The sequence below is a fragment of the Dipodomys ordii genome, unplaced genomic scaffold (genome assembly GCF_000151885.1).
Source record: "Dipodomys ordii isolate 6190 unplaced genomic scaffold, Dord_2.0 Scaffold43, whole genome shotgun sequence".
Taxonomy (NCBI): domain Eukaryota; kingdom Metazoa; phylum Chordata; class Mammalia; order Rodentia; family Heteromyidae; genus Dipodomys; species Dipodomys ordii.
This window is the reverse complement of record NW_012267259.1, coordinates 14,007,740-14,030,236: the sequence shown is the minus strand read 5'-3', so window position 1 is coordinate 14,030,236 and position 22,497 is coordinate 14,007,740.

The window sequence follows — 22,497 nt, the reverse complement described above, 5'->3', positions numbered from 1 at the left end:
CAATGTTGTTTTGATTTGCATTTCTTTTATGTCTAGGGAGGTTGAGCATTTCTTCATGTGTCTATTGGCCATCCTTCTTTCCTCTTCAAAGAAGTTCCTCTAAGTCTTTAACCCAGATCCAGAATTTTCTATGTGTCTAGCATTATATAATTCAAAGAAAGCAGTTGTGCATTTTCCTGGTGGTTGTTTTTATTAGCAATAAGAGATGCCATAGGGTTCACTTTCCTTCTTCAGCCATGTTTGTATTGTACTCGATAGATTTTAGGGTTTATTATCATTCAGCGAGGGTGTAAATAGAAATGGAGGGCATATCCTATTTAAAAATATTCTTACTTAAAAGCGTCCTCATATATGCTTCTAAAATTCATCTCATTAGAATGGTTGAAGTAGAATTTGTTGAGGTCAGCATGATCTCTTCTGTACTAAAGAAGGAGGACTTTAATACAGACCTATTTAAGTTATTTTCTTCCTAAACTCATAAAACAGCATATGCTATTTGCAGCAATTGGAGTTTGTTGTCTTACAATGCAAGTTAATGTCCTAGGATGTCTTGGCTCGAGTGAGCCCAGACAGAAGTATTTGCTTCCAAAGAGTGCTTGGAATTTAGAATGAAGGCTGAGTGGACTCCTAGCTTCTTTGAACTATTCACTGGGATAGGTCTTTCTGTCTCATGCATGCATTTACTGTGACTTTTCTATCATACGATTCTGAACTATAAACAAATATTAATGTAACCTGGAAATTTTATTAAAATAATGTGCTGTTATCATTTTTCTCTAACAAATATTCCCAATGCAATCATTTATAGAATTTTCCCTTTCTAAGGCAGGAAGTGCAGGTTTAACCTAGAAAGTCAAAGCTGAGGTGAGCTGTGCTGTTCCAGGGAGCAGCCTTTGTATTGAATATACTGATACTGTTCTGTGGATAAGATGTGAGAGGAACAATGATCTCAGTGTAATTTTAATTCATATCTGTTCAATTTACCAGAGAATGCATATAGAAAACCATAGTTTGGATATCTACGAGGAAAAGAAACAGCAAAAGTAAATGATCTCATTGTTTTAAAAAAATAAAGATAAAATACACTTTCCTGTGACAATGGAGGTGGTATATTAAATCTGACCATCACATTTTTACTAAACAACATTTAGGAACAATGTTGAGTTCTGTATTTCATTGTATGGTGATCTTTTGCTCGCTGTGGTGTAGGTAAACTGCATTTCCAGATGGCAAAGATCAATGTGGATAAGCCATGATAAAAACAATTATAAAACATGAGGTGATTTTATTTTTTGCATTCTATATAAATGCTAAGCAGCAAAAAGATAAAGAGGCAATTGAGGAAATATTTTTGGTTATTTTCATTGCTTCCTTACCAAATAAGCAATGATTCTTTGGGCTATTTTGGAAATTAAAATATGTGAAAATTTTAGGAAAATGGATGGGAAAAAGAAATTGAAGTGGCCTCTACTCATACATTGTAGTATAATTATTAATGGCTGAGTGTGTGTGTGTGGTGTCTGTGAATGATAAAAAATTTATTTGGATGCATTTATCATAAATTTTATGCATGCTATATAATTTAAATATTTGCTAAATTTTAAAATATATATGGCTAGAAATGTATTTTAATTGTAATGAATTGCCATATGGATGGATAGATGTTTTACAATCACAGACATAGCCTAAATAATCCAGTAATTTAGGTAAGATTTTATCCTAAATTAGATAAAAACCAGGCTAAGTTAGTTACATAATGCCATGAAACTAGTAGTCAATTCAGAGAAAATTTCTTTAACCTATATTCTATAATAGGTGTCAAAAAAATGTACCACTAGGTAAAAGCACTGAAACATGGTGAAATCAACTAAAACACATTTAAAATGGTGGTACACATCTGTAATCTCAGCTCTCAGTAGCTGAGACAGGACTGTTATGAGTTTGAGGCCAGTCTGGACATGTACCAAGATTATTATTCTCAAATGGATGGATCGATGGATGAATGAATCTCTATCTATCTATCTATCTATCTATCTATCTATCTATCTATCTATCTATCTATCTATCTATCTATCTATCTATCTATCTATCTATCTATCTACCTACCTACCTACCTACCTATCTAGTCTCTTCCAGGGACTGGGACTTGAAATCAGAATCTGTTCATAGCCTGACACTGAGTCAATCAGCCACTCATATATTTTAGAAAAGAAATCTTTTTATTTACTTTATTTGGTTACCTTTATTCTCATTCTTATATTAGCTACTAATGGCACAGAAATATTCCTAATTTTTTTGTAGTGCTGGCTATAGGCATTTTATCTCAATATGCCCCTTATATATAAATGTTTTTTCCTGTCATATATAATTATTTCAATTTTTAATACAGCTCCATTGACTATTAGCAAATATTCAGGCAGTATGCAAATAAAAGAAAATTTGAGATAATTTTCCTTTAAAATTTTTCTTTGTAGAATTTTAGAAACAAGTTTTATGTTTGGGTCAAGGGTTGCTTGTAAAAATATATAAAAGCTTTGCAAAGTGATTGTGAAATTACTGTAAGAAGCAATTTCTGCATCTACCCCTCTACTCAGTCCATACAAACAAAACAACAGACATTCTGAGATTTCTATTTTAAAGTGATTAATTTAGTCTTAAATTACAAAGCATTTGTATGTATATATATACTTTTTAGTTTATATCAGCAATATTGTCTTGTATGTGCATTGCTTGCAATCTTTCTACAAAACTAAATTTTTCTCTTACATTTATAAGTTTATTCGACCTCGTTTTGTTAGTCTTACATTTATCAGGAATAAAATTGGGTTTAATTACTCCAATTGAAAGGATGTCACTCTTCCTTTGAGGAGTTTATCAAGGTCATCTTTACAGAAGTGAGTGAATAGTAATGAAATCTATATAATTATACTAATAAGCATAAATGAAGTCTTCATCTCTGAAATAAACTGTGCTGATTTTTAGTAATTTGGTCATTTTTGTCATATTTTAGTAATTAAAAGTAAAAAGCAGAGGCACACATGAAAGAAATCATTTTGTATTAGAAATGTTCATATGCATATTACATGTATTCATGCATAATATGTTTCTGAGTTTAACAATTGCTTAAAATCACAGTAATGGATTCTATTAATAAACTATAGAAAGTAGTTATTCATATCTTGGTTAAAACACAATTTTCTACTAATGAGTTATTTTGTCAAGATTTCATACTGTTATTTCCTCCCTAAGAAATGCATTCACCATGAAATGAAAGGCATTGATAAATAAATAATTTAAATTATTATAATGCATTTCTTTCTCCAAGGTCACCCCAGGTCTAAACTGGAGCTTTCTTTTGCCCTTCGTTTTCATTTTCTCATCTATTCCCTTCACGTTTCCTCCTGTCTTTGGTGCCTTGTATGAGCTAAACCCAGGGCTAAGGCTAGTTTTAGATCATCAGTTTCATTCCTTAAGAATCTAATAATTCTGTGGCATGGGAGATTTTAATCAGATTTTTGTATAGACATGTTGAAGACTGTCGAGGACAAAGCAGTGAGGATGCAGGTGGAATCAGGCCTTGAAGGATAGGACTGGGTGAAGGGTTACCACAAGGAGAGGGGTGGCCTGGTCCTGTCACAGAGGGAGAGGAAGACACCAGCTGAGCAACAGAGGAAACCCGGGCAGCAGGTCAGCCTGAGCAAGCGAACGGAGGAGACCTCATGAAAGGCCAAACCTACAGCCACTCTGACCTTGAACGTACAGCACTTGCTGAAGACACCTAGCCTCTGCCCTGCTATTGCAGCCAGCCTGGGCCAACTGATACTGTGATTTTAACTGTGGTGGATCCTGGGATGGAGAGCTACCTGATCTGTGAGGTAGTAAATCAGAATTGATTTACAAAAGCTTAAATGCTCAGAGAATGCGGCCTTTCAGAAGAGCTGATCGGTGTGGTCTAAAGGAGTGTGTAAGTTCGTATCCAGTGTAAAGGAAGATGCAGCAAGAGGAGGTGTAATAGAAGGGTGGAAGTGTGTGTGTGTGTGTGTGTGTGTGTGTGTGTGTGTGTGCTGCTTACCTCATATCATTGCTAAGAGAACCTTTCAGACACACAAGGAAGGCAGTTTAGACTGGGTGAGCATATCAGAGAGTCACAGGAAAAGCGGTGCTGACTCCCATGGCAGCATTTGAAGAAGGAATTTGTGAACCCACATCCCCCATCCTCCATAAGCGATGGGGAGGCAGTTTGAGTTCTTGGCGTTTATGGCATGGTCGGTGCCTCCTAAGCAGGAAACGAGAAGAGGAAAGGCAGATAGTGAGATTCCTTTTGCACTTCAGAGGACACACAACTAGAAAGGATTTAAAGATGTCACAAAATAACCTGTGAACTGTTAATGAAGCAGCTCAGACTTAATTTTACTTTCTTGTCCCTTAACTGGCTGCCTTTCATCTCCTCTTAGAGTGAGACAGAGTGAGAGCTAATGTAACCACCAATAACACTGCTTTCTGCCTAAATTTCTCCCTAGGAACTCAGTCTATTGCAGCCTTATTATTCCATCAATCTTCATAACCCTGCAAATAAGATCACTGACATTCCAGCAACACTGGAAAAGAAGAATGGCTACCATAAGTGTGATAATGGTCAATTGAAATTTCAGATTAGTTCTACTAGCTCAGTGCAAGCTCATTAGGCAAAGGTTTGGCTTAAGAAATGTGTTTTTTTACTAACTTTGTTCTATGTGCTGAACATTGTATCAGTTCACTCCCTCTACAACTCTACTGCCACAAACACACACACACACACACACACACACACTATTGAGGTTACTGGTATTAAGAGAAGGCCCCTGCTATGGGTCTAGGTTTTATAGTTAAAATGGAGGCGTCTGTGGGAAGAACAAAGAAAAATAAATAAATAGCATATTTTCCATGTGTTATTATTTTCCATGTGTTATTAATTTTTAATTGGTTAGTCTATATTAGTGGAATATTAAGATTGTCCTGAAGTTGTTCATGTCTTGGTTTCTTTTTTGTTGTTGTGTTAGTTGTTTTTGTTGTTCATCATGGGGCTTGAACTCTGGGCCTGGGCGCTGTCCCTCAGCTCTTCAGCTCAAGGTGAGAGCTCTACCACTTGAGCCACGGCACCACTTCCAGTTTCCTGGTGTTCTCACGGCTAGGGAGGTTGAGCATTTCTTCATGTGTCTATTGGCCATCCTTCATTCTTCTTCAGAGAAGTTTCTCTTTAAGTCTTTTGCCCACTTATTTATTGGGCAGTTGTTTCTTTGAGGATTTGTTGTTGGGGGATTTAATTTTTGAGTTCCAATATATTTTAGATATGAGACCGTATCTGTTGTATGGCTAGTGAAGATCTTCTCCCAATCCGTGAGCTTTCTGTTGATCTTGCTAGCTATGTCCTTTGCCATGCAGAAGCTCTGCAACTTCATGCAATCCCATTTGTCCAATCTTTCTGTGGGGGATGGCGGAGATGGAAGGGTAGGGATGGTAAGGGGAAACCAAGGAGGAGGCAACAATGTTTGATAAGAAATGTACTCATTACCTTGCTCATGTAATTGTAGCCCCTCTGTATGGTATTTTCACAATAAAAAAACTTATTAATAATTTAAAAAAGAGTCTCATGGACTTTCCTGCCTGGCTGGCTTTGAACCTTGATCTTCAGATCTCAGCCTCCTGAGTAGCTAGAATTACAGGTATGAGCCACCAGCACCCAGCCATTTCTTAGGTTTTGTTCAGGGCATTTGGAAAGCCAAGCAAGGCCACCAAACACTTTGGATGAAAGGCCATGCATGACTGGAGACTTTACGACGGTGCCTGTCTCTTCACTTTTCACTCTTTATGTGAGACAATTAATAGCAGTGTTACCAATACTTGTGCCACCAGGGCGATGGGGAGAGGAGTACTAACTGAATTATTCTCACAACCAAGCATACAGATTCACAAGGTTCAGAAGCTTTTAAGGTTAGAGCTAAATATTCTTCCAGAATTTTCTTTGTGGAATAATCTAATACAGTCTTCCTATTCGATGTCAGTTAAGAGCTTACAGCACATTGCAATGCAATGTAAGGAATTATAAGAAGAAAAGTCATTTGTTTTTTTCCTTTGGGTATTTGTGCTTGGTTAAACTCAGGTCTCTGTCCTTGGCAGGCAGATTCTCTGCCACTTAAGCCACTCTGCCAACACATTCTACGTTGGCTATTTTTAAAATAGGGTCTTGACTTACATCAGATTTGGTCTGGACCACTACTCCTTAAAGACATGCTGCTGGTTAGGATGGAATCTTGTCACTGGGTTGCCCTTCAACAATGATCTCCTGATCTCAGTATCCTACTGGCTAGAATTACAGGTTAGAATTACAGTTGAATATTTTCTAAAAGCCCACAGATGTTTGTTATCTGGTCATGAGATTGCACATCACAACCTTTGGCTTCCCAAACAAAGAAAATGCCCCATCAAAGAACGGATAATGGCTTTGCATTCATTTTCTAGGACTCCATGGCCTGTAGTAAATAATCCATTATTTTAGCCTAGTATGTTGGAAATATGTGTCTCATCATAAGCTTCAATATGAACTCAGCAGTCCACTGTGGATATCTGGTGAGTAGCTTAGGTTTGACATTCAGGCAACCTGACTGGAAATACATGGTCCACTGAAGTTTAGATAAACAAAGCTGGTAGGTGGTGTACAGTCTGTAATTGTATTCCTACAATGGATTCATTGAAGAAGTAATAGTACAACAGAAATAAAGTCTTCAAATACTTTGTGTATGTGTGCTTGTGTGTGAACCTGAGCAGAGTCTCTGTGGGTACATAGTCAAGTACCAGACCTTGCTGCTCACCTTCAGATTGGAAAGTGTACAGGAGTGCAATCTAGACGTGTACAGCCCATTGTTAGAAGAAAATGGGATCCAGACATGCAGTATAGAGATATTTGCATATTTAAAGTGAAGACCCTTCTACATCAAGGTTACAGAAAGAATAATCTGACAAAAGAATTCTATTATAAAAAGGAAATAGCCTGACATGGGGACCCACGCCTCTGTAACCCCAGCTCCTTGGGAGGCAGAGATTTGGATCACTGTTCAAAGACCATCTGGCTGTTTCAGAGAGTCCCCCTTGACCTTGGTGTGATGGAGCATGGCTATTAGGACATCTACCAAATGCAGGGCACTGGTAGCAGTGGCACACATCTGTCATTCCCAGTGACACGGAAAGCAGAGATCTAGGCACTCTGTATTGAAAATAATCAAGGTACAAGACTGCAGGTGTGTCTCAATGTGAGAATGGCTCACTACTAAACACAATCTCAACAGAGCTTGAACACAGACACAAACTACAGAAATTTTGTATTCTTAAAACTGCACTCTCTGTAAAATGCTTCCTAACAATCAAATTAAAATCATGAAGCCAAGTTTCTAATTCCATGTGTTTCAAACTCATACAATAATAAGTGTAAAATTTATTAACAACAAAATACTACTAACAATTACTAACGTATATTCCATCACACAGACACAAACATACTCATCATATTTTTCACCTGCTAATATTTAAAGTACTAATGCTTTCACACATGCAAATTTGAAAATCTACTTAAGAATATAAATAAGGGCCAGGTGCTGATGGCTCAAGGCTATAATCCCAGCTACTCAAGAAGCTGAGATCTAGCCAGGCGCTGGTGGCTCAAGCCTGTAATCCTAGCTACTCAGGAGGCTGAGATCTGAGGATTGCGGTTCAAAGCCAGCCCGGGCAGGAGAGACCGTGAGACTCCTATCTCCAATAAACCACCAGAAAACTGGAAGTGGCGCTGTAGCTCAAGTGGTAGAGCGCTCGCCTTGAGCTGAAGAGCTGAGGGACAGCGCCCAGGCCCAGAGTTCAAGCCCCACAGCCGAAAAAAAAAAAAAAAAAGAGCTGAGATCTAAGGATCACAGTTTGAAGCCAGGCCAGTTGGACAGTCTGTGAAACTCTCATTGCCAATCAACTACTCAAAAATGCTGGAAGTAGCACTGTGGCTCAAGTGGTAGAGCACTAGCATTGAGCTCAGGGACAGTATCTAGGCCCTGAGTTCAAGTCCTAGAATGGGCCAAAAAAATAAAATAAATACAAATAAGGACCAAAGGTTTAATAAAGACCATATGGTTGTGTAAACAAGAGAAATGACACTACCACTAATAAACATGAATGAAGGAATGCAAGTTTCTGTAGTCAGAAATGAATATTAAAGTCAGTATGAAGGAGTCAGAAAAAGTGGGATAGAAATAAAAATTACTTCTAGAGGCAAGGAGGAAATAAAGTAACTACCAATGTCACAAAGAAAATCAAGGCGAAATATATTATGGATAAATTCCTTCTAGGGAGGAATAGCAATAAACAGGATGAAACAGAAATTAGAAAATGAGTCTATAGGCTCCCATTTGACCTTCCTGCCTCTTTCGTCCTTGCCTCTCAAGTTCACATGTTAAGTATTAAAATTCCTATGTGAATTAAATGGGCAGGAAGAGATTACCTTGATGCTGTATTCTACACCGCATAGTTCCCATCAATGACTCATAAATCAGCCAGTACACATGCATTTGCATAAAAGATAGCACCAAGTTCAAGGACAAAGGGCAGACATATTCTCCAGCACACCACGATGAAGTGCAGAACAGGATAAAATGTTAACTTTGCAGATGGAAGGGAATTTATTTTATTTTATTATAATATTCTGCATCTCTGCTGTTGATACTAATTTTCAAAAATAAAACTAGGTTTTCAGATTTAAAAAAAGATGATTGTAAAGATGAAAATATTTTGGGATAGTTCCCTGGCTTAATTGTAGATTACTGATTGAATTTACCATTTCTTTACTAAGGAAAAGTACAAGTAGGAAAAAAAAAACTGTTAAAACAGACTAAAATAGTTACCCAAAATTAATAAGATATTACATAAAATAATGTGAGTTTTAAGACATACAATGTACATTTTCTTTTTGGGAACCATTATGAGAATCTATTATTTCTGTAAAGATTGACACAGTTGTTGGTACATAATTTCATGCAATCCACTAATCGATGTCCAGAAAACTAGGCTGTCACTCTGTATACAAATATCAGAATAGACCTCATGTATAATAAGGGACATTAAGTCAAGGATTTTGCAAGAATTTCTTTCTTACCTTTAATAAACCCTGGCGTTTTTTTCTTACCTACTTACTTTTCTTACTTATTTTCAACAGAATATTCATTGAACTTCATCAATGAAGCAAAGGAGATTCATGTTTAAATTTCTACTCTTTGACAGCTGCTGTCATAGACTGAAAATTAAATACAAGAAACAAGATAAAATCTGAGCCAACCTCTATACACTGTAACCAAATTTGGAATAAGTCTAGGTAGGTGAACAGATAAAGAATAGTTTGTATACAATGGAGTCCAACTCAATCATAAAGAAGAATGACACCTGTTGTTTGATGGAAAATAGACACAAATAGAGATAGTCAAATATGCAATAAGCAAGTTCTACAAAGATAAGTGTCACCTGCCTTCTGCTGTTGATGAAAGCTAAGGGCCTGGGGACAAAGCTAGTCTAACAAGGTCAAGCAGAAACTACAAATGTGGAAAGGGCAGAGGGAGAGGTTCAAGAGACATCAAGAGTGCTTGCGTTTTGCACAGTGCATTGCATGGAGCCACAGAATTATCCAAATGAAACTCCTATGAGCAGAGAACACCCCTTCACCAAAATAAAAATGTCTCAGTCATCCTATTCCTCTTTACTAATTGCTGGAGCTATTTTCCCAATAATTTTAAATGTATGAATTATTTCTCAAGCACCTGAAATTATTCAATCTAATTTTAAACTTTTATCAATCTTGATTTCAAATTTCTTATAGTTCAGCAGCCATTGCACTCAAATGAAGATAAGGAGAACTTTCCTTAGCAGCATGTCAGTGTCTCTGAAGGGTATTTGAAGAGGTAGGAGCCAGGAGAGAATGTCTTCTGGGGGTATTAACTTACTTTCTGAATTGTTGTTATTTGATATAACAACAAACTACTTATTGAAAAGTGAAAGGCTGAAAGTTTAGGCCAAGTACTTCGCTGCTGGTCATGTCTGAGTATATTAGAGAAAACTCGAAAGGGAATTTTTTTCTTTGCTAGGTTCTTTTTAGTTCTTTGTTAGCTCTTTTTGTTCAAGTCCAGCACTCTTACCATTTGAGCCACAACTCCACTTCCAGCTTTTGCTGAGTAGTTTGTTGAAGATTAGAATCCGACTTTCCTGCCTGGACTGGCTCCTGAGTAGCTAGGATTACAGGCGTGAGCCACTAGCACCTGGCTTTCTAGGAATTGCCAAAGGATTGTTAGCTATCAGAATTGTCTTCGATGAAAATAGAGTAAAATGCTTTATTAATTTAAATGTAGAGGATAGTGATTCTTGACAATCTGCTGAACACTCATTCTCAAAAATGAACTCACATTAATATTCTTTCTAAATGAATAGTTACAATACTTAGACGTGAATAATATTCTTTCCATATAAATATGTTAGCGTTTATTACAGAAAAAGTTGCACTTCAGTTGTCATAAATGTTACTGTTTCCTTCTCATTTTACAATAAAATGCCAAGCGTTATTTATCCATCATGTTTTTCTTTCAAAATTTGTACACCTATTTGAACACTGCTTATTGAGAATGAGATGAAGGGGTTGAAGATGGCATTGAAATCCACTTGATTCTAGGTTTGATTTCCATCACTAATAAGAAAAAAATACTTTAAAGATATGAAGGGGTGTATATGTATGTACAACTCTTTGTAAGTATGTAGATATACATGCGCATACATAAAAAGACATCTCATGACCCCAAAGGATCCTAGCCCATACTAAATAGTCTGCCTCATTTGTCCTAAGTAAATCACGTCATGATATTCACATAGTTTCTACCATTTATTGATGATGACAGATTTAATCTTTATCTGTATGCGTTTTTTTTTTTCAGGAAAGACCTTAGAAGTGATAGATCAATAAGACTAATAAACTAGCTGGGCACTGGTGGCTCATGCCTTTAATCCTAGCTACTCAGGAAGCTGAGATCTGAGGATCAGGGTTCAAAGCCAGCCCAGGCAGGAAAGCCCGTGACTCTTATCTCCAATAAAAACACTCAGAATGGGAACTGGCATTGTGGCTCAAGTGGTACAGCGCTAGATTTGAGATGAAGTGCTGAGGGACAACACCTAAGCCCAGAGTTCAAGTTCCACAACTGACCAAAAAAAGACTAATAAACTTTTTTACTCCTCTTGAATAAGGTTAGTGGCAAGTATTTCTTTTATAACAAGTTCAATCTGACGTATGAAGTAATGAAAACGAATATATTAAATGTAGTAACATGGCTTTGAATTCAAACTTTGGAAGATAATTACTGTTCACTTCCTAGATTAACTCTCCATTCCTAAGCCTGAGTAAACAGAGATGGTCACAGAAGAAATTCAATACATAGATTCGGCATTTGAGATTAGGCATTTGATCATACAATTGTTTATGAAATAATTGTAATTACTACAATTTGGATGTTTCTTATAGCTATCACCTTCCTTAAACAATATTAAAAAGACATTTGTACTTATTTACATGAACCAACTTACCAAAAAAATCTTTAATTATTTCAGAATTTAAGGAGACCAGGTCTTTGTCATTCTCTTCATGTACAGGCAAGAGACCTTATGAGAACCAAGAATTCAGGTAGCTGTCCACATGCCAGGATGAAACCCTTCACCAAATTTTAATCTTCAATCCCCTAGTTCATGGATTTAGAGCTTGAAAAACTGGAGCAAAATAAATATATACTATTTAAGACATTATTCTTGCAGTATTTGCTTTGGCTACACAAGCCCAATAATTCATTGATTCAGTATTTAATTAAATGTATATATACACATGTATATGTATGCATATATACATATATTTATAAAAGATGATCATAAAATTTCTTTTACTGAGAAAGACATAATAAATACACAATTGCCACCACGGTAGTTTTTGATAACACTGAAAAAATAAAGGCTGGCTAACACACTGTTTAAGGATGAATGTTAGAATAAACTTAAGAAAGGATTCCAATTCCTGAGATTTGACTTAGACATTGACAAAGAAAAGCATTTTGGCAGTTGCGAATTATCACCGACGACTTCTGACAGAGACAGAAAGATGAACAAGGCAGTAAATATAAGCAAACAAAAGCATCTCCAAAACCAGCAAGAAACTAGTTGTACTGCTGAGTGTTCTCTTTGCAAGCATCGAGGAGTGACTGTGGACTTGGTATTGGGACATTGTCAGATACTTAGAGACAGTATCTATTTAATCCCACTGCCGCATTAATGCACACATAAAATCATCAAATTGAGTTGGACACTGGTGGCTGATATCTGTGATCCAAGCCACTAAGGAGGCTGAGATCTGAGGATCACAGTTCAAAGCAAGCCCAGGTAGGATAGTCTATGAGACTTTTATCTCCAATTAACCAACAAAAAACTGGAAGTGGAGCTATGGCTCAAGTGGTAGAGCACTAGCCTTGAGCAGAACACTTTAGGGGCAATGCCCAGGTCCTAAATTCAAGTCCCAGGACTAGTACAAACACACACACACACATACACACAGATACACACACATCAAATGATCAAATTATATGCTGTTAACTGTATTGTTTTTGCTCCTTTTGCATTATGTCTCAAAAGTCTAGGGAGAAATAGAAGTATAGGTGGCTTCAATAATATATTTGACAGAAATTTTCAAAAATAACATGATACAAACAAGTAGTTTTAAGTTGTAGTCCCCAATCTGTAAGAATTAGTAGATAATGAGTATTGATATTTTTATCTAATAGTTAAAATATATTTTCAAGAATTCTATTAAGCATGAATGGTCTGACATCCACTTAGAATTTAAGTCTAAAAAGCAAATGAAAAAAAAAGATAATAGAAAAAATTAAGCTCTAGAAATCTGCTTAAAACATGTAAAGTCAATTTACATAACAGCAATAGGTTTAATGACAGCAAAAATAAAACAATGGTCTAAAAGAATATGAGGTCATATTTTCTTCTTCACAGAAGAAATACTTTATTGTACCTGTTTCCACTTTCTGTTGATATAAAGTGAATGTGCACACTTTGATACAGAGCCGTGAAAACTCCAGAAAGTTATTATTTGTTCCTATAAGTAAACCATAGGATTTATACAAGTAAAAAATGTATTAAAATTTTTATAGAATGGTAAGATGATTGTATAGCTATTTTTCTTGTATTAGAGTATACAAATGAAACAAATCTGTGAAAAAATCACATTAAATATATACAAAATGAAATTTGAGCTCAATGTGACCAAAGGATAAGAAAGAAAAAAAATGTGTTATTCTCTTCTTTGGGCATTGTCTCAAGCTTAGAGAAATTTGTGCATGGATTTTACATTGAGATAACTACTTAAATTTGATATCATTAGAGATGTATAGTCTTTTTAAATAAATACTATGCAAGACTCCGGTGTGTGAACTATCTGTGCAGGTGTGGATAGAGAACCATTGGTGGTGAGCCCAGGACTCTGCATGTTGCAATGCAATAATGGAGACTGGACCATGGAACTGAGGTTTGGTGGACCAAGGGACCTGAAGCCTTCTGCCAGCAACAGATCCCAAGGCTCCATTAACCAAGGTTTTTATTGGTCTTGTGCAAGGAAGTAAGGTACAAACATGTGACAATATTTTGTATACAAGAGGTAGATGACCTGCCTTATTGGGGAAAGGAGAGCTAAACAGTAAAACGCTTACAATTTGCTTAAACCTAGATCTACCTCCAGGCTCCCACACAGTTTAGGGTGGAATTAGCCCCATTCCAGGATAGAAGTCTGAGTTCTCTTTAAGCCAGGACTGATTGACCTTTCCAGGAAACTCTCAGTGTTCTGAGAGTACATTGGGAGAAAACATTCCAAACTCCCAATCCTTTCGGGGTCTCATAGCTTGGATTTTTCCATCTCTCACACCTGCACATGCTAGGCAAGCATTGAGCTTTACTGGACTCAATTGATTTTATTTTGAGTGGTCTTTATCTGGTGGATTTGACTGTAAAGTTTGTTTTTAACAAGAAGGAAAAAGAACCAGGTTTGTTTGTTTCAAAGCATTTGTGAACACACAGAAGGCAGCTACTGGTGGAGTTGATATATACCGTTAGATATAATGTGTGCAAAATAACCAAATTTAAAATTCATCACACACAAATATACTAGGGAAATTTTGGATATGTAATACGTAAGAAAAGAAAAAGAACATCTAGTGAAGAGTAGAGAGAAACTGAAGGACAAACCTGGATAACAATTGTGTTTAAGATGATTATAGACAGAAAGGTAGCAGAAATTAGGGATAAGTCTTAACATTAAAGCAATCTTGTTAAGTGTCTATAACTCCTGTGAAATTCGATACTTAAAAAATAACATTAAATTTTAATTTTATTCTTTTCTGTATGACATATAAAGGGTTGCCATAATTCTAAAGTTGCAAAATTTTCATAAGCCATCAGCTGTAATGAGTATTCCTAATTTATACCATATCATTCAAATTTGGGAGACTATATCATTACAGAACAAAATGTACCACAATTACCATGCTTAATTGTAGCTCAGTATGAATCATTAAAGCCATTTAAAACTGTCTTCTGAGGACAATAAATTCAAAGAAGTACTTGTCACAGCATTAACCTTGATGCATCCTAATAAACTATTCTTCAAAAAATGAAAGTATGACAAAGTAAAATAATTTTGAAACACATATGAAAATAAGCATTATTATCACATTGTTACAAAAGTAAGAGAGAAATTTGACCAGAAATATGGTTGATTACCACAGGACTAACATGTTTATTTTAATTAAATATGTACTATTTTTAAATTTTTATTGTAAAGATACTGTACAGAGGGGCTACAGTTATATAATGTAATGAGTACACTTCCTATTGAGCATTGTTACTCCCTCCTCTTTTTTCCCCTTAGGATTCTTTCCCTCTCCATCTTCCCAACTCCTCCCTCCTCCCCTGCCCCTATGTTGTACAGTTCCTTTTCAACATAATGTCTTGTATGTCTCATTGTTACAGTGAGTCAACCTGTATCCTTTTTTAATAAAATAAAACTGAAAGGAATTAGGTTGGATTGAGGTAAGCTTAATTTCTTCATAGGTATTCATTCTTATAATACAAGTTATGTAACTTCATCATATGAATTTGTATCTTGTACATAAGCATGTTTCTATGAGGCTGACTTTAGATATATTTTTCTATAGAGGTTGATTTTAATAGTTATTTGCTATTATTTATTCATTAGAGCAATAGTAAAAAAAATGCCAACATTTTATCTTGCTGTGGATATATAATGACCTAAAAGATTCTTGGATTTTATAATATTCCACTTGGAGTTTTCAAAGTAATGCCTATTACATAAATACGATTAAGTATATATTCATAATAATGGATTCCATTGTTGAATGATAGAGGGCAATTTTAATGGGTAATTTTCAAATTTCTGGGTTACAAAATCCAGAAGGATACGAAGGTACATGCAATTAGAAAATTAAAACAGGCAAAGTTAATCATGAAATGTGAAGGAAGAATAAACAGGATTCGTTTATGGTAAAGGAAGAATAAACAGGATTCGTTTATGGTAAAGAAAGAATAAACAGGATTCGTTTATGGTAAGTAAGCACTGGCTCTTTTGCTTATCCATCTGCATCACACATCGAGGCACTTGCAAAATCTTGGCGCATGATAACCATCTGGATTTAGTCTAAGTCCAAAGCAGTTATAATAATACATTTGAGACTAACTGGGCCCCTGTGGCTCCCACCTATAATCCAGCTACACAGGAGGCTGAAATCTGAGGATCATGGTTGGAAGCCAGCCCGGGGAAGGAATATCCATAAGACTCTTCTCTCCAGTAAAAGTTCCAGAAAAAGCCAGAAGTGTCACTTTGGCTGAAATGGTAGAGCTCTAGCCTTGAGCACAGAGAGGCTTAGGGACAAGTCCCAGGGCCCGAACAAACAAACAAAGAAAATTGAGACTCCCTTTGCCCTTTGCAAACAAATCTACCTGTAAAGTGATGACTGAATTTCTCTCTCTGGATGTTGGATTAACCAATACAAAACAAAACAAAATACATTTACATTTTTTCTCTTCAATATATGTCTAAAATGTTTAAATGTTAATGGGCAGAGATAAAACAATTCAATCCAATATACATTAATGATAATCTGGTGATATTTTGATCTAAATGGGCAATGGAGAATGTTGTGGAACCATGGCAGTGTTATTACAGTAATTGTTTGCACCATACTTTTCTAAACTGGTATTTATTTACACCAATATCCTTTATAAAAATACACACACACACACACACACACACACACACACACATACACACATATGGCTTTGTGTTTTTATGTTCTTATTTTGTCCTAAGTCCGGCAGTGCTAGGGACTGAAATCATCATGCCTTATAGTTTTAATAAGTCAGGTGCTGTACTGCTTGGGCCAGGCCACCAGCCATGTTTACTCTGGTTACTATTGAGGTAGGGTCTTGCTTTTTGCCCAGGTTGCCTGGGCTGCCATAGGCCGCTCCCTGACCCAGTGAGGAGGAAGGACCCGCTCAGACGATGCCAGCTGGTCACACATCACCTGCACGCCTCATGGAAACTCAGCACTCCAAGGGCTCCAGGACCACACCTCCAGTCCCTACCCCTCCAAGAGCCAACTCGCTCTTTCCAGAAAAAAGTAGGTGCTTTATTAAGCAATTAATAATAAAACTGCTGGAAGATATGCAATGTCTTATTCCATTGACATAAACATCTAGAATATGAACGTCCGTGGCGTCAGAAGGCATGTGAATGCGTGTCCCACACCGGGAGGGGAAGAGAAGAATATATAAGAGAAGAAATTTAATTTTTCCAAGCCTTTCTATTTCCTAACAAATGGGGCAATGTCATTCTTTCTGATGGAGACATAGATTTCCATTGTGTATATATACCACATTTTCTTGATCCATTCATCTACTGAGGGGCATCTGAGTTGGTTCCATATCTTAGCTATAGTAAGTAATGCTGCAATAAACATAGTTGTGCTGGTAGCTTTGGTGTGTTTTTTTTTGTGAACATTTGGATAAATGCCCAAAAGTGGGATTGCTGGGTCATAGGGTATCTCTATGTGGAGTCTTTTGAGGAACCTCCATACTGCTTTCCAAAGTGGCTGAACAAGTTTACACTCCCATCAACAATGCAGTAAGGTTCCTTTCTGTCCACATCCCCTCCAGCATCTGTTGTTTTTAGAGTTCTTGATTTTAGCCATTCTACCTGGAGTGAGGTGGAATTTCAATGTTGTTTTGATTTCCATTTCTTTTATGGCTAGGGATGTTGAGCATTTCCTCATGTGTCTATTGGTCATCCTTCTTTTCTCCTCAGAGAAGTTTCTCTTTAAGTCTTTAGCCCACTTATTTATTGGGCAGTTGTTTCTTTGAGGATTTGTTGTTGGGGGATTTAATTTTTTGAGTTCCAGGTATATTTTAGATATGAGACCCTTGTCTGTTGTATGGCTAGTGAAGATCTTCTCCCAATCCGTGGGCTTTCTCTTGATCTTGTTATGTCCTTTGCCATGCAGAAGCTCTGCAATTTCATGCAATCCCATTTGTCCAACGGTTCATGGATTTGTTGTGTTTCTGGGTCTCCGTTAAGAAAATTTCGGCCTGTACCAACAAGACCTAGGGTTTCTCTTTTTCCATCCTGTAATGTTTTCAGAGTGTCTGCTTTGACTGATAAGGAATCATTTCTGCAAAACAATGCAATATGTGTTTATACTTTAGTTCAACACATGGAAATGAAAGAACAGACTCATGTGGTATTGAAGATTTTTGGACTCTTCTGCGAATGGCTAGGAGAGGACACAGACAGAATCGGCTATTCATTATCAAGAATGGTAATCTAGTGATAGCTGTTCAAAACATTGGAAAATACCAAGAACACTTTGCTTTAGGAATACACAGGACATTTCTTTCCATTAGCTCCTCTATTAGAACATAGAATAGAAATTAACAATATTTTGAAATATCACAAAACAAGGGTTTTCAAGGAAAGTATAATTAACTCTCAACTTAACTGTCAGTAATGAAAAATTGCTGGCATATTTCCTACCACACTTACCTATGGCACATGATATTATGCAAATTTTTAAAATAAAATTTTCACTCTCGAAAGTGAATAAGAAACATTTCAAATTTTGTGGGATATTTGTAAAGCAGTGGTTAAATGTGAAAAAACGCTATTAAATAAACATTTAAGGGATACAAAGATGAAGCAGAATCCATAACATCATCTTCTGTCATCTAAAATTGGAGAAAGAAGAAAAAATTAAACTTAAAATAATCAGAAGGAAGGAACCAGTAGCATCAGAAAGAAATTCGGGACATAGAAAAGAGGGAAGCAATACAAAAAAAAATTACTCCAGTCAGCCTTGGCCTTTCTTCATGGCATTAAAATTGATTAAGCTCTAGCTTAATGGACACAAAAATAAATGCATCAGTGATTCTTAGAATATTTAGAGGTTAAAGGAAATGTAAATACAAACCAACAATGACTCAATGTCCACATTTGATATCTAATTAGATAGACTCATTTATCCAAAAGAAAATTACAGAGTATTGGAACCAATCAAAGAATGAATTCTTATGAAAACCTCAACTACATCAGAAGAATCAAAATTCAAAACCTTTCAATAAAGGAGGATAGTGTCCCTGCATGGCGTGAGGCATTTGCACTTGGTACTGCCAACCAGGGAGGCTCCAGTCACACATTTTCAGTAAAATGACGTGCAGTTCACAAACCCTTTCCCACATAACTAAGAGTATTTCTTTGCTCAGGTGATTCACAGTTGTCTGACCATTGTGATTGCAGACATTATTTGTTCTCTATTGTCAGAACCCATGCCATGGTAAATATTTGGATTCTCTCCCCTGAGGAATACCAAAACAAAAACAAAACAAAAAACCATCAAGGTAACAGCAGGGCAGGAAATCCTGGAGCTTGGTTCCATTTAGGGGAAGATTAGAACAATGGGAGGTATGGCAAGAAGAAGATACAAGTTAGGACTTAATGAATTGCTATTGTGCATAGCACAGTGTACTTCTCTTCCTCTCTCCTCTCCCTTTCTCTCTCACTAAAAAAAATCCAAAAATAATTCTAAACCTGTATTTTCATGTTAAAATATCCATGATAACTCCTTCTTAGAATATTTAGTCATTCTGAAGAATTCATGCATAGCAGAAGATAGCAATGCAGCAATGGTGATTGTCTAAATAACAATACATTATTCATTTTAAAAACAGGGATGTGGAAAGAATATGCTTTCTACACAGTGACACTGGCTTATTTTTAAATGTAAACGTGCATTTTCTAAATGTAAGTTTAGAAATTAATCTATCAAGTCTCTTCAAATGACACCAAAATTACAACACATGTTTAAAGAGCATAGTAAGTACATTTATTATTTCAAAAATGGGCTATAGGCCAAGTGCCAGTGGATCACACCTGTAATCATAGCTACTCTGGAAGGTGAGATCTGAGGATCTTGGTTCAAAGCCAGCTGGGGCTGGTACATCCGGACAACTCTAATTAATTTGGAATCTCTAATTAACCACCAGAAAATAGGAAGTGGCACTGTGGCTCAAGAGGTAGAGCGCTGGCCTTGAGCGGAATAGCTGAGGACAGTTGGCTATAAAGCAAGAAAAAAAATACCCATATAAATACTAACTGAAATCCAATATCAATTAGAATTAAAAAGTGTTTAACACGTAGCAGCCTCTGGCTTCTACCTATTAGCAGGTACTACTGAAATAGTTTCAATAAAAATGCTTCCCTCCTTAATATTACTGCAATCTAAGTGCCTTGACATTGGAAAGATATATTTCAGAGAGTGGAAACACTGAGAACAATAACTGTAGATGCAAGGGATTAAGTAGTGCTGTATCATTTCACACCGTTTTGACGTACAGGAGACTCATTGGCTGGCATGCCCTACACATAGGAAGTTGTTTTTTTTTTCTTTTGGTTGTAGTAGGTTTCTAATCCAACACCTTCTACTTTTAAGCAAGTGCCACTTGAAACATGCCTTCAGCTTTCGGTGATTTAGTTTGGGTTTTCCCTAGCCTTTCTTTTTGCCCAGGTAGGCATCTGATAAAGACTCTTTTATCCTTACCCAAGTCTCTATCAATCATAACATGAGTTACACGTGTGTGCCAGATCACCTGTCCTATTGGTTGAGATAATGTCTGCTAACATTCGGAGGTAGCTGTCTTCGAATCATGAAGTTCCCAATGCTTAACTTCTGAGTTGTTGGCATTACCAGTGTGAGCCAGCATGCCCAGTCTCTTTTATTGTTTATTTATAATAAAAATTTCTACCTACATGTAATAGGTTATTAAAATTTATCTTTCAGTTACACTTTTGAAATTATTAAATGGTTAATTAGGATATGTTACCATGACAATTGTTTTAATATTATAGATTTACTACATCAATTTAATAGAATTATAAAAATCATTGTTATTAATTTCATAGAATTTAAAAATATCACTTAAAACATTAAGCGAGTCGTACAAACGATTTCTTCAAGACAAAAAGCTCACTATTATAATCCCTATTCAAAGTTTAGTAAGAGCTAACTTTGTTTGAAAGGCTAGCTTCCCTTTGCCAATTACCTTCACAATTTTCTGCAATAGAAATTTAACTAATTTATTTAACTTAAAGGGGCATTCTTTTCCTCTTCGATGTTTAAACATTTTGTGATTTGTTTCAAGATTAGGACTTAGAGAGGATCACTTGTACAAGCCAAATATGTCATACTGCTAACATAAGCATTCAGATTTAAAGAATGCTGGATTTGCAAACGGCATGTCATTATTGATCAATAGACAGTATAGAAATTAAAACAGAAACAAAATGTTACTGTAAATATTTAGCTTCTTTTTAAAATTATTATCCTTAATTAGTTGCACCAAAGAGTTGCCATTTGGCAAGGCAGGTCATACATACAATGTATCCTCACCCATGTCACCCCTGTTAGCATTCCCAACCAGCCTCCCCTCACCCACCCCTGCCCTCACCTGTCTTAATTTTGTAGGATAGCATTTCTGACAAATTAAAAAAAGAAAAAACAACAACCATTTTCATTTCCCTAACTTGAGAGCTGAGGTGATGTCTAGAGGACATTTTTATTTTCCTTTTTTTTTAACAGAAAGACAGAGACACACAGAATATGGGTCAGATCAGGATCTAAAGGGCTGACAGAAGAAATGTGCTGCTGGAAGCTAAAGCAAGGTTTTGACGATTATGTTTGAAGCCAGAGCGGGGAGGGGGGGGGCGATCACTCATCTAGGCTGTTTTCAAATGATCTTCATATCCTCACTCTGAGGTTGGAGGTTGAAGGTCATATCCCCAAGGAGCTCCAGAAGGACAGAATGCAGGGGCGGGGTCTGTGGCTGCCCAGCCTCTCACCAGGTGGGAGATTCACTTTCATGACATCTCTCCTGGATGATGTTCAAAGATTATGGTGTGTAATTACAAGACCAATGCACAATGCTGTGTATTGTCATTAAAATGTACCTGCATTGCTAAGATCATGAAACTGCTAAAATATGTGCCACGTTTGGACTTTTAAAAGGTGAAGATTTTGCATTTTTTCAGACAAATTCAGCAGTATAGCCAAAAGATTAATGTATGGTGATTAACTTCTTCTTATGGGGTCAGCATTTCCAATTTTGCAAATGGAATTCAAGAGTTTTTTTTAATTATGCAAGTTACATATTTTAGGTGCTCTGCTTTCTCCATTCTTCTATACAAAATTATTCATGTGGTTCATGGATGTAAATATCATCTTATCAATGTTTTCACGCTTCATAGTCAGTGAAATGAAGTGACTTATTTTCTACATGACATGAACACTAATTTTGTAGAAGAGTCTTTGGGGAAATACACATGGTAATAGACATTTAATTGATTATGGAATAAGTACTCTATTGTCTTACATATGCTTATAAAAGGTCTGAAAATTTAAAGGGTATCTGGTTCTAGCATAATGAAGTACTAAAGGATTCTTTGTTGTTGGTGGTGGTGGTCTTGGGGCTCTGGGTCTGGACACTGTCCCTCAGCTCTTCAGCTCAAGGCTAGGGTTCTACCACTTGAGCCACAGCACCACTTCCAGTTTTTTCTGCTTATGTGATGCTGAGAAATCGAACCCAGGGCCTCATGTATGTGAGGCGAGCACTCTACCACTGAGCCACCTTCCCAGCCCCCTAAGGGATTCTTTTTAAACTTGAGTTTTATTTTATAATGGGATGACACATCCCTTTTTTTTATTGTGAAAATACTGTACAGAGGGGTTACAATTACATGGGCAAGATAATGAGTACATTTCTTATCAAGCATTGTTGCCTCCTCCTTTGTTT